At 32.7% G+C, this 9,130-nt stretch overlaps 1 long non-coding RNA gene across 1 annotated transcript; it reads right to left on the bottom strand.

Moving 5' to 3' along the window:
- Positions 1–2,288: 2,288 nt before the first annotated feature.
- LOC143237349 (uncharacterized) lies at positions 2,289–8,659 on the bottom strand. Its single transcript, XR_013020028.1, has 3 exons — positions 8,538–8,659; positions 6,314–6,365; positions 2,289–2,440 (listed from the first exon to the last, which is right to left on the bottom strand). It is a non-coding gene; the product is annotated as an uncharacterized LOC143237349 (long non-coding RNA).
- Between the last annotated feature and the right edge of the window lie 471 nt (positions 8,660–9,130).

Below are 9,130 nucleotides of genomic sequence, written 5' to 3'. Positions count from 1 at the left end.
TAGTCCATACGTATAGTTTTATTAAATAAAGTTACATCTACCTGAGTGTATTTGTCACTCTACGTAAATATTATTTAAAACAGACCACGAGTTATTGATTTAATACATACTACTTACAAGAAATGCTGTGTGTGCAACTGATGGTGTGAGAAAGATTGAAACAAAAAACATGAAATCTACCGTACATATTTTGTGAGTCACAGCTAGTTCTAGAATAATATTTTAGTTGTAGGTAAATAGTTTGTAGTGTGGTTTATCTATACATAAAACTGGATTAAACGTAAACTTTAGCGGTAAAGTATGGCTTATGTTTATCAAATGTTCTCTCATCTCTGATGGTCACTTTGAAAACGATCGACAATGATCTACACTACACAGATTATTATCAGTGTTCTGGTCATTTTCTGCATGACCTGTGAAGGTCAGGGGCTGTTCTACACCTTTCCATTCCTTCTTGACGGTTTATTTATCTGTAGTTAAATACTAGGAGAAGCATCGTACAAGATCTGGGTTCAAACATTTCACTGATTATTACACTTATCCTACCTCTTTCCCTCTATATAAGGACACTTTTTACCACTCGTCATAATTTGATTTGGTGATATCCTACATTTTACAAACAGTTCATTCACATGTCATTATATTTCACTAGATTAAGTCATTAAAACGTATTTGACATAAATACACTTTGTGTAACAACATTTGACATAAACACCTGTTAAATACACTACTGGTAGCAAAACTTAAATGATTGCATAGGATCTAGCTATAGATGGCCTGTTTAGTAACCTTTAGTAATTTTGTATTGTATCGTGTATTTTTAAACGCCACAACTTACGAGACTTTGTTAATGTCAGAGATTATAGGTATGAACTGTTTATGGACTATTGTGGAAAGTGAAGTACTGCTCTCTTGTTGTCTCAGTAGTTCTTACGTTCACTGATAAAATCAAACATCACTTATCACAGCTGGTGTTATCTTATCTACCTTGTTAAAAATAAATTTACACATGTTTTTGATATGTCTGAAGGCGATATGTTGCTGTGTTTGCTTTTTTTAGTGAGATGTGTATTTATTGTGGGGTTGTGCTTTCTGTTCCATATTATTATATAATGGTGAGTTTTGTTATTGGTGTCGAAAGAAGTGGCGTCTTAGCAGCTAATTGACGTGTGTGGTTTGTTTCCATACGTTGTGTATTAGTTTGTTTACTTTGATTATTATTCTTTTTTGGACCATCTTTGTAATCTCCAACGTGATGTTTCTTACAATAATAACAATATGGGTTTAGTGTTCTTTCGGGCATATTAAGTAATATTGATGTCTGCCCCAGCCCACACATCTCGGATTTATAGGTTGCTTTAACATGTCCTCATCATAGGCTGCCCCAATATGACCGTATTGTTAACAAATGAACCATTGTGTCACAGCAACGTCTGGTGTTTTAATTTCTTCTACTTGAATTATTTCATATCAGCGAAAAATACCGTTAGTTTACTTTGCTTTAGAATTAAGCATAAAGCTATGTAATGGGCTATCTGTGCTCTGCCCACCATGGGTATCAAAACCCCGTATCTAGCGGTAAGAGTCCGCAGACATACCTTGTGCCACTGGGGAACAAAATACCGTTAGATATTACACCCTGGTTATCCAGTGTTTCGTGTTCGTGTACTTTAACCATGTTCGCTGTGTGTGTGAATCTTACTTGAAGTGATTTGTTCTACTTTTCTGCAGTGAATATTGTTTTGTTATCGAACATCTGGGATCTGTTCTGTGTCTGTGAGGTAGCGTGTTCCATTTATTTCTAATATTTTAATGTTAGGTTTGGTTCTCGGAAAAGATATTATTGCATATTCTGGATAAGAGACATCTTGAGTCCATTCTTTTAAAAAAACCTATTAAGGTCAGCCGAATCTATCCCTTTGACTAGTATTCTGGCCTCAGCTACCAGTTTGATAACAACAATTTCAGTGTTTGATTTCCTCTATAGGTATGTTTTTATATGTTCTAGTGATGACTTATAAGATGATATTAGACAGTTTAATCACTACCAGCCCTTAAGACGTTCACACACATTTTTTATAGAATCACCATTTTATTTTATTCAGTGTAAAATAATACTATTCAAATACTCGTTAAGTAACTTAAGAATAGTGGTATAGCCACAAAATAACACATCAGTTCTACAGTAATTATAGACAGGTTTGATTGATTGGACTTAACCACAAAGCTGGATAATGGGCGTTCCGTTTTCTGCCAATAAAGCCGAGCTGAACCCGATTTCTACGACTTGAGTCCGCAAACATACCGTTGTGCCACAGAAGAGCTATAGGCCTGTTATATTACTAATGTCGACACATGATAAATCACCAGTATCATCACCACATACCTAAAATACCAATATTTTCTTCATAGGTGTGTTACAGGATCACTTTCATCACTGCTAGTAATGTTTTACCAAAAACAAGAATTTTAAACTGTTAAAAGTACATCTCTAGTAACAACAAGAACTTCAAATAGTAAAACAAAGTGATTTTTTCACCAATAACAATAACTACAAAGTGTGAAAAGATTTTAGATCATCTTCAATAACAATTATTAGTTTTATCACCGCTAATTTCATCTCACTCTATAGTTAATGCAAGTTGTTTGAATGTTCCTTGGATAACGCGCTGTATTAAAAGAATTATGATGATGCAAATTAAAAAGCCATGTGACAAACATGATATAAATTCGCGGTGGACAGTATTTATCTATGGTTGTAAATCTGAGAACTTACCATTTCGTAGTTCCGTTAAAAACGAAACACGGCCCGGCATGGCCAGATGATTAAGGCGCTCGACTCCTAATCCGAGGGGCATGGGTTCGAATCCCCGTCACAGCGAACATGCTTGCTCTTTCAGCTGTAGTGTCGTTATAATGTGACGTTCAATCCCATTATTCGTTCGTAAAAGAGTTGCCCAAGAGTTGGCGTTATGTGGTGATGACTAGCTTCCTACCTTCAATCTCATATTTCTAAATAAGGGAGGACTGGCGTAGATAATCATCGTGTAGCTTTGCGTGAAATTCAAAAAAACCAACAAAAGTATCATCGTTATGATATAGAGTTTCATGATATCACTGAGATATACAGTTTTAAGTAATGGCTTTAAACGCAATAACAGGGTGTCTTAATAATAATAGAAATATAGTTCAAATAACATATCATTAATTAATATTTTACACAAGGTATATAACGTTAGTTCACTACGTGTACGTAATACCTATTGTTTTTGTGATTAGTTTACTCTGTTTTAATTTCATTTTTATTTGTCTTAAGGCGTTTTAAAGTGACGGTCAATCCCATTATTCTTCGTAAAACAGTAGCCCAAGAGTTGGCGGTAGGTGGTGATGATTAGCTGCCTTCCTTGAAATCTTATAGCTACATTAGGGACTGCTATTATAGACAGCATTCTTGTAGCTTTGCGCGAAATTAAAATAAACAAACAAACAAACAAAACGGTGTTTAGGGAAGACGTTTTTCATATATAGAAACGTATGTATTGACTTCGATATTAATGGTTGCACGTGAGTACTGCGCATAAAACCTTTTGTGACCTGTGACAAATGTGTTCAGCTATACATATTGTTACAAGATCCTTCTACCAGATACACCACATATCCGATCAACAAAAAGGAGATATAGCAGGGCAACTCAGTTTTTTTTATATCTTTATTTCATGGCAGGGATTTAGTTTTAAAGCGAAACTAGGGCTTTCATCATACTCACTAGTAAGTATAATAATATTATCATGGAAGTTTAAGTTTTGTACCAGGCTACTTACTTTGGTAATGGAAATTAATTTTAGAATTTTGGAGAAAAGTGATCGACGGAATAAGAGGCAATATTTGACAGACAATAATCGACCACAACGTGATGGCCCCTTTTAAGGGTCAAATGTAGCAAGCATGTATAAATTCATTGCATCGAAATTAGCCGAATAATCTACCTGATCTGACTTCAAATACTGACCCCATTTGGCTACTTCTCAGAGGATGTAAACCAGATCTGGTGAATATCGTTACAGAGGATCTACAGCTTTAAAAACGAATACTCACACACACTCATCATTTTCTTCAAGTAATGGTTTACCTAACAAGTTCTGTCAGAAAATAGCAAATATGTATGTAGGTATGCATACTGACAAGCAAATGTGTGTAAATAGGCAACTATATAAAGTAAGGTGCTATACAGACAGACGAATAGAAACGAAAATATACATATATACAGACTAGGAATTATGCAGGTAAACAAATGTACAGACAGGGAGAGATATATATAGACAGATATACATGAAGCAGATATATAAGAAGACACATACAAAATTAGGAAGATATATACGTAGTGAAATATTAAGGCAAGATGATATAAAATTATATAACCATACAAACAGGCAGACATATAGTTAGGCAGATAGACATGCAGGTAGATATGTAAATATACAAGCATCTAGGTAGAAAGGTACACAGCTCAGTAGACATAGAGGTAGGTAGAGAAATATAAAAATGAGCATATAAACTGGGAGACCGATATAAGTGTAAAGATATATATATATATATATATGGTAAGACAGATAAACAGGGAAACATATACATATTTAGACAGATAATATACAAGTTTGCAGACATATAGGTAAATAGTTATGTAGACAAACTGCAGAACTCTCAAACAAGTTAATTGATTTTACATGTTTAGAATTTAAGTGTAACGCTACACAAAGGGTATTCAGCTGTTCACAGTTTTGAAAGGATAGAAAGAATGAAGGTAGTTAGCCACGAGTAGACCACCATCAGATCTTGAGTTACTAATCTGTGACTGAATAGTGGAATTTGACTGTTATTCTTATAGCACCCCCCACTGTCCCCAAATGTTTTTAAAACAACCACAAGAGCTCTTTGCCGCACCCGAGCTCTAGTTACTGTAAAACGGGCAAATTTACGACCAAAGTGAACCACAATTTTAATCGCCCGAAATGAGCCCTCCAGTGGCACAGCGGATATGCAGACAGACAAAAAACGAGCATTTGCATACTTTTGTCTGTATACTAGCCTGCGGACTTATACTGCTAGAAAACTGGTTTCGATACCTGTGGTGGGAGGAGCGCATATAGCCATCTGTGCTTAATAACAGCATAGTCCGACGTATTATTCCAGTAACGTGGAAAGTCGTGGAGACGTGTATGTTAGTCTATTTTACATTTACTCAGTAAAAACGTTACACTAGTTATGTAGCAGAAACATATGTGAGTTTCTGAGTAACTAAATATAGATATAACGGATATTTTAAAACCGAACTTGTCCTGTATTGTTATTTCTTTTCAGCTTGTGTTCCATCGTTAAGTGTGAACAGCCATAGTGCAAAGAAGAAAAGAGATATGATTGTTACAGTTTACATAATCCGTTTTCAGGAACATTTGACTTGCACTATGAATGCTGTTGATGTATATTATAGCACTTGAATAACAAACGTACCCTAACAACTGTTTAAAGTGAATCCTGTTTTTAACATTAAATAAACAATTAAGTTAAGTATTTTACATTTCAGCTGTTAGTAAACACAGTTTTCTTTTTAAATGAAGAACATCCCAATAATGGTTTGATGTTGCTGACGTACAAACTTCACATTGAAGAACGTCTTCAACGGGTTACTCAACATTTAAATACTAGTACTGTTACAAGTTTTCTTGAAGTTTCTTATTATTAATATTATTTGTACTATGAAATTTGTTTAATAAGTACTAATTCAATTTTACGCATTTTAGAAAATGCAACATATAAACATAATGGAATTTTATCTCCACCTCTTATATTCAACATAATAGAATGTGTTAAATTTCATGAATATCAAAAGGTTTTATGTTTTCATTCTATCAGTTAAACAAGGCACACAGAAACTGAAGATGCTGAAATAATTTATTGGATAACTAAAGAGATAAACAAAATGTGAGAAAAAACTACATCTGATTAATAATATAGAAAGATAATATCAAAAAGATTGTTCTTTCTTGTTTTATTTTTTACTAACTAAAACAAACGAAATTTAATGTTGACAAGAAAGTTAGAAGATTTTTGTTTTTCTGAAAGAAGGACTGTATTATTCATTCATTCCGCTAACCTGGAAATACATAGAGTGAAAAAAAAAGAACCCCAATTAGTCGCAAAAGGTAGTTTAATTTAAACATTTTAGGTTTTACTACAGTAAGCTACGGAACATTTCTTAACCTCAGAATAAACAACAATACAATTATTAGATCTCAATCAAACAGTCGTTTCTTACCATCAATCGAGAAGCCGGAGTAATCAGTTCATGGGTTCTGCTTTAAACAGTTCTGTATTGAAAAAATAAAGAATATAATATTGACACGTTTCTTAAAACAAAGGTAAATTATTTATAGAAACAAAAACTACAATCAAGAACACTTACATATACATTGTTATGTCAAGTGTAGGCATTATCTTAAAAAAAACATTAAGTGTATACATTTATATAACTCATATGATAAACTATTACGCAGATTAAACAACAAGACAGAACGAATTTTGTTAAAAAATCGTTCCAATAAATTTTAGAGATCAGATAATTTTTCAAGTAGTGAAAACCTGAGGATTAAATAAACGTTTATTTCTATTGGTGTTCCCCTTCGTCTTGCTCACGAGTCAGTATTGTAATATTATAATGGAAATTAAAGTTTTGCATCAGGTTACTTACTTTAGGAATACAAACTAATTTTAGAATTTTATAGATGGAGTAGGAGAAAAATGATCAATCAATGATTGAAAGTTTGTCAGACGATAATATTCGACAATAACGTGACGGCCCCTTTTCATGGTCTAGTGTTGTCGGGCATGTATAAATTAATTGCCTTGAAAGTAGCTGCAGAGAAGATGAAACGGAACTACCCTGAGAAAACCCGCTTTTACAGAGCAGGAGTTGAATAATGTACCTGATCTGATCTCAAACACTGACACCCTTAGTCTACTCCTCAGAGTATGTAAACCAGATCTGGTGAATATCGTTACAGTGGATCGACAGTTATATAATCTCACACAAACTCATCATTTTCTTCGAGTAATGGTTTACCTGATACGTTTTATTAAAAAGTAACATATATATATTGGCAGGCATGTACACGGGCAAGCAAATCTATACAGGTAGACAAATATATAACTTAAGACACATATACAGTAAGAAATAAAAACGAACATTTACAAATATAGAGATTGGCGGATATGCAGGTAGACAAATGTGCAGTGACGAAGATATATATTTAGACAGATATACACGACGCAGATATATACGTTCAAAACAACATTAAGCAGAAAGGTATATAATTAGATAAGCATACATACCGGCGAACGTATAATTAGAGAAATAGACATGCATTTAGATATGTAAATATGGGGACATATGGGTAGATAGGTTCACAGATCAATAGACATGTAGTAGACAAATATACAAATGGAAATTTATATATATAGGCAGAAAAGTATAATGTAGACATATATCTATGGTAAGATAGATAAACAGACAGACATATATGTATATTTAGACAGATGAGATACACGTTAGCAGACGCACATGCATATATTTATATAGAGAAATATATATACGTAGACAGATATACAGTCAGGTAAATATATAGGTAGACCTATAAACAGGCAGGAAGATTAACATATTGAGCGCTAGAATGCATTACTATTAAACGTTTAAACAAGTTAATTAGTTTTACATGTTTTATAATTTATGTGTAACACGATAGAAATGGACAAGAGTGAAAGCGGCTAGACAATGAGTAACTAAATAGAGATATTTGACTGTCATTCTTATAGCGCACCCACACTCCCCAAATATTTTTATAGCAACCACATGAGCTCTAGGCCACATCCGAGCTCTGGTTACTGTAAATTGAGTCAATTTACGACCAAAGTGAATCAGAATTTTAGTAGTTCCAGTTAGGCCCTCCGGAGGCACAGTGGATATGCAGACACACAAATAAAAAGAAACATATACATACTCTTATCTTTATATTAGTCTGCGGACTTATACTTCTTAAAACCTGTTTTCGATATCCGTGGAAGGCAGAGCGCACATATCCATCTGTGCTCAATAACAGCTTAGTCCGACTTATCATTATTTGTCCGACTAGTCCGACTAGGCATTATTAAAAAAAAACGATTATGTATATTAATATGTTAAATTTCACAGAGGCAAAGCTATAAGACAGAATGAAATAAAATTGATAAAGTTTAATTTTATATAAAAAATTGTTCCAATAAATTTTAGAGATTAAATAGTTATATTTAGAACAAAAATAATAATAAAATATAATAACTATCCTTATTATGTGATTTATTTTGATATGTTTATTATAGTTCAGAGTTAATAGTTAATAATAGCAGCGTTATTTTTTGTTTCGGCTTGTTTTTGGTTGTAATAAAGTAACATTTTGTTTTACTTAACGTAATTCATCGTAATAATATATATAATAAAATAAACTTACGAAGTATAGAGTTGAACCAAAACTTCTATCAGTGTGCTGGATAAAAAATGGAATGACATTTTGTCGAAAATATTCATTTTACGTTTAAAATTCACATTGATGTATATAATTTACGTGATACGAAAATACGTTTAACATATTACTGAAACAATTACACCTTTACACTGAGCACGAAGATTCAACCTAATATATAAAACTGAATTAGAAACAAATTTCAAATATAAACAGAGTTAAATCATTAATCCATTCTTACATACCATAGACTATGAAATATTATTATGAATTTTTCTGTTTACACGTCTTTACTGCTTTAAGTAACATAAAAATAAATCAGAACACTTACCGAATCTTTCTCTAAACAAATATGAAACGGAAATAAAATTCAAGAAGAAGGGTAAAATTTGTTATATTTTATTTAAACGGTTACATTAAACATCTTTATCATAGGTTTATTTATGTTAACATATACTTCTACACTATAATCAGTAACAAAAAATCATTGTACGATCTACTTTTGCAAAACAAAATTCTGAATTACCTTTAACGTTGAATAGCTTCCAATATTCCTTGGGAATATTCCTTTGCACTTATAC

Source organism: Tachypleus tridentatus, chromosome 13 (assembly GCF_004210375.1).
Source record: "Tachypleus tridentatus isolate NWPU-2018 chromosome 13, ASM421037v1, whole genome shotgun sequence".
Lineage (NCBI taxonomy): Eukaryota > Metazoa > Arthropoda > Merostomata > Xiphosura > Limulidae > Tachypleus > Tachypleus tridentatus.
The sequence above is the reverse complement of the archived record's forward strand: the minus strand, read 5'-3'. Positions and strand labels throughout refer to the sequence as shown.